Genomic DNA, 4,999 nt, shown 5'->3' with positions numbered 1-4,999 from the left:
CATAATATAATAATTAATTATCGAGTGGTGTGTAATACTTAATAAAAGTTACACCCGGTATTACTGTTAGTATAACCTGTTTGTCTATATATATATATAGAGAGACAGAGACAGAGAGACTGAGAAAATGAATGGAAGAAAAATAGTTAAACATATAGTTGTTTGATTATATGTATATAGTAATAGATAAAGGGAAATATATATACGTCATCTTGTAACTAATTTTTGTCTCCAAAATAATGGATAATTATATACCCTCAATTCTTAAGAAATAAATAAATAATTTTTAGTTATTAATTTAACTTTTTATTAAAAGATTTAAAGACATGAAATGTATAATGGTATGTGATAACCTAAATAAATAAATAATTTTTAATTATTATTAACGATCAAACTGTTCAATTTAAAAATTTTAATGCATAGATCAAATTTACAAATTTGTAAAAAATTTAAAAATCATTTGATACTTCATTTCATTAATTCAAATTGACGGATAATCATAGAATCATTTTATACATTGATTAAAATTAATGAAACGAAGTATCAAATGATTTTTAAATTTTCTAACAATTTACATATTTGATCTATGCATTAAGAACTTTAAATTGAACGGTTAGATAATTGAAATTTCATAGAGAAAATGAGTTATTGAACGGAGTAAGTCTATGTAACTCTTAGAGTAAAAAGATCCATCTTCTTTAATATATATATATATATATATATATATATATATATATATATATATATATAATTTGCTTTCCTTTTGTGTTTCATTTTCTGTTTATGGTTTTTTAGTTTATTAGTTGTCATGGTACATGTGTTTGTTACCTTTTTCTTTAATTTGGATTTTATACGATGTAAGTTTTAATTAGATATTCAGCGAATCATATTAATAAAGATTTGAACAAATTATATTACTATTAAACATCCGATAAATAAGGATATATTTAAAGAAATAACTTATTTAAGATATTATATAATAATTTTTTATGTAATAAGATCAATGAATAATGATATGTTTTAAGAAATAATACTTGTTTAAGATCTTATATAATAAGTTTTTATATGATAAGATCTTATAATGTTATATTACTATATATTTTTGAGAAAGTTGAATTGAATCTTTAATTTTTAAAAATAAGATTAATTTAATCAATGTTTACTTAATTAAAAAATAACTTATTTAACATATTTTAATAAATAAAACTTAATTGATACCTTCTAAAATAAAAATAATGTTATTAAACGTAAGAAACAAATTAAAGATTGAATTTTTTTAACAAATAAAAACTAATATAACAATTAATAATTTATATTTCTATTTATATTAGTTATAAATATTTCTTATATTATATAATAATTTATATAATTTATTTAATATTTTTTAAGTTAAATTTGGTTCTCTTATTTTTAAAAGATTCAATAATTAATTTTCTTATTTAAATATTAAATTTATTTTGAAAATACTCAATTGAGTCTTTAATTTTTTAAAATATATTAATTTAATCAAATTTCTTTCCTTTTAACTTCAATTATTTTTAAAAAATAAGAGTAAATTTAATTTTAAAATAAATCAAATTCAATAAATTTGAATAAATAAAAACTTAATTAATACTTTTTAAAATAAAAATTATAAAATTAAAATGAGTATAGTTGCTGACCCTCTGAAACACTCTCAAATGCACTCTCGAACCCTACCTCTTGCTCACTCTAGAACGCTCTTTCTCGCACACCGTAAGACCCAAACCCTCTCAACTCAGTGAAACCTAAAACGCTTGTTTATCTTCAACAACCCTCGAAGGAAACATTGAAGTCGTATTTGACGAAGGGCAACACAGGGAAGTCATTTTAGGTGCGTATCTTCATTTTGTGTTTTGGTTGTTTTTGCCTCTCTCATCTTGTACAAATGCGTGGGTGCTAATGTTTTAGGGTGTGGAGGAACTCCCGGAGGAGGTTTTCGGAAACGCAGTCGTCCTATTGTGCGACTCCCTTGTGAAGGTATTTGTTTCATTTTAGGGTTTCCTCTGTTTCCTCTGTTTCATCATTCTGTATGAGCCTGCTTTTGCAAAGTTGATATAGCCCTCTGTTTTGTTTTTGCGATGCTTCATTCTGTGTCCAGTATGTCGTTTAAAGCATCTAATTTATTTATTTTATATTCTATTTGTAGTGATTCAAAATGTCTAACAATGTGATTGTTGTATTATCCAAATAAATTGATTTTTAAATAACGTAGTTTGTGCTTGGATTTGGGTTTGCAAACTTTATTCTATATGAGCCTGATTTTGCAAAGTTGACTTTGGTTAAAGAATGGGTTTGAGTGAATGGATTTATATGTGTTTGAGTAGACACATGAAAAATTGATTTTTTTTAGAAAATATGATTGTTCTATTACTAAATATAATCGTCAGGAATGCTAATAAAAGACACCTTCTAACGATTTCTTCTTAATATTTTTCTTATTATTAGTTGAAATAGATTAAAAATTATAAATTTTGTGAGTCTCATTTTATGCATGATCTAATAGTGACCCAATAACGCATGATTGGAAACATTCAACTCTCATTGATCGTATATTAGAGTATAAGAAAGAGGATGATAAATAGAGTGTGGCTAGAAATTTTCTTTTAATCATACATGGAGAAGTAAATTCAACAACCACAAGACCATAATTGCATTGGCTTGTGATATTTTTTTACAATGTTGACGATAGCCTCTGTTTCAGGTTTATCAGGTTCCTGATTTGATATATTTACAACATAAGAATTTACTAGCAAGTGCTGCAAGGACTTATTTGAACTACGAAGACAAAATCAAGTGCTGCAAGGATCCTCATATGTAAGTCAAAATTACCTTATGTAATATCGACTTTTTCACAAACTTTCTCATTTAATTTTTTCACAAACACCTATAAAGTTACAAGGGATTTTTTGCAAGTTAAGGAATCAAATACCTATCTCAATCAAAAGGCTCTCAAGCTAGATGCTAATCTAAACTAAGCCTAAATCTCAATCTTGATTACCGCAATTGAATAGTCACTAGCTTATACTAATAGTCAATCTTTTTTCAGCTAACAAATTTTTTTAAAGTAAAATACTGATCTTTTATAATAATTAGCTTTCATATTTTTTCATTCTTTTGTGACAATGGAGCTTGATGCAGAGTTGAATTTATCTCACATTGGCTGTTCTAGCTGCTATTCTGGTCAAAGAGATTCCTGTGCTGGTGGAAATCAAAACAAGGAAGAGGAAAAGAAAGTCAATACGGGTTTATTGGTAGGAAGTGGGGAATATACTCTTGTTTATTCAATTCAATATTTTTTTCCATGCCAGCGAGTCAATTCGGCTTTCCTGTGTTATTGTTTTAATTTTGTGTTTATAATTTAGTTATTGGAAACAATATGTCGGTAATAATTTAATTGCCTTTGTAGTCTATAGTGAGAACTTTAGGAATGATAGTCAACTAGTCAGAAACATTTCAAAGGATTTTTAAAACTTAGCACCCAAACAATTAGAGTGGTGGGTATATAAAAGCATATTGAATGCTACTGATAAACAAGTGAATAGAAATCCAACTCCACTTCACTTTTAGTCTATATTTCCTCAACTTATGAATAATGCTAAATAGTACAGTACAATTATTTTGGCATTCGTATATTCCTCTTTTATGTCATCTATAACAATCAAAACTGGAATCACTTTAGTAGTTAAAATTGTAATGGTGGTAGTTAAAATGGTGCATAAAATTAATAGTTATTATAAAATAAGTTTCGAAACTGTATGTTATAAATAAACTGTAATAGATGATCGACCAAATTGGTTCTTTAATAATTGACTCCTGAAATAAATAAAATGATCAAATTATAGTAACTTGGAATTTATATAATCAAATAATGATAGCATGGGAGATTGATTTTAATATTGAATTGAGGCTGGTGTTGATCTAGATGGAAATTTAGTACTCCTATTAGCATGTAACACAGGAAGGAATCTAAAGTTAAAACTTTGTTTCTAACTTGTACAGCTGACTTTTACCTCATAACATGGGTAAATTTTACCACATGTTAAAACATTAGTTGTAATTTTAGTGTTGTTTCATAATTGTAGGCAACTAGTATGTGTCATCCAAAGTTTGTTCGTTCATAATCTCACTTACCATATTAATGTGTTTTCTTGGCAGCATGTTTGTGTCGACAGTGAAGAGGCTGAGGGTGTTGAAGAGATCTGATCTTCCTGCTTTTACCCGTGAGTTGGAGTATTTAACTTAATTTAGCAGAATTTATGTTTTGTTTTGGTTGTGTTGAATGATTGAAGAAATGTGTTTGACTTTTGTTTTGATTTTTTTCTCTTAAAAACGCTATTGGAGAAGTTTATGCACACATACTCTATGTATGTGTTATATGTACCTCTTGTATCAAACACAATCTTTTGTACAGTGGCATAAATCAAAATGTGTATTTTTCTATTAAATGTAACTTTAAACTGATATCGAGCTATAAAAGGGTAAAAAGGGTAAAAAGGTAAAACTACCAAGATAAAAATTACAAAGATAAAATAAAAATAAAACATAAAACTTAAAAAGCTGGGACGCGAAGTGAATCACGGCCGTGACTGAGAATCACGACCGTGATCTTCTCTGGAGCACATCTATGAAGGGTCAGTGGCGTTCACGGGTGTGATTGGGAATCACGGCCGTGATTTTCTCTGGTGAATCACGGGCGTGATTTAGAATCACGGCCGTGATTTTCCCTGTAGCTCAGCATTTCCTCTTTAATTCTTAAATCTTGATCCTGCTCAGAGAAAACACAACACATACCAAGAAAAGCATAAAATAGGAAAATGATATAAAAATTTATTAAAAACATGAAAGATATGCATGATTATGCTATGAATTCTTGTGAATTAAAGTGCTAAAATACGAGTAAAATACACAACATCACTGGTGCTTGTGTAATTGTGTTGATTGTTGAAGTGGATTGATGAAGTGGATTTTATTTTTTTTG

At 27.5% G+C, this 4,999-nt stretch overlaps 1 long non-coding RNA gene across 2 annotated transcripts; it reads left to right on the top strand.

Annotated features, from left to right (window-relative positions):
* Positions 1-1,810: 1,810 nt before the first annotated feature.
* On the top strand, positions 1,811-4,689 carry LOC145953845 (uncharacterized). Of its 2 annotated transcripts, XR_014431085.1 has the most exons (4): positions 1,812-1,998; positions 2,723-2,835; positions 3,160-3,272; positions 4,177-4,688. It is a non-coding gene; the product is annotated as an uncharacterized LOC145953845 (long non-coding RNA). The 2 variants fall into 2 exon arrangements; XR_014431084.1 differs by having other exon boundaries at positions 1,811-1,998; positions 3,160-4,689.
* The last annotated feature ends 310 nt before the right edge of the window (positions 4,690-4,999 follow it).

Source organism: Cajanus cajan, chromosome 1 (genome assembly GCF_000230855.2).
Source record: "Cajanus cajan strain Asha chromosome 1, NIPB_CcT2T_4, whole genome shotgun sequence".
Taxonomy (NCBI): Eukaryota; Viridiplantae; Streptophyta; class Magnoliopsida; order Fabales; family Fabaceae; genus Cajanus; species Cajanus cajan.
The sequence above is the reverse complement of the archived record's forward strand: the minus strand, read 5'-3'. Positions and strand labels throughout refer to the sequence as shown.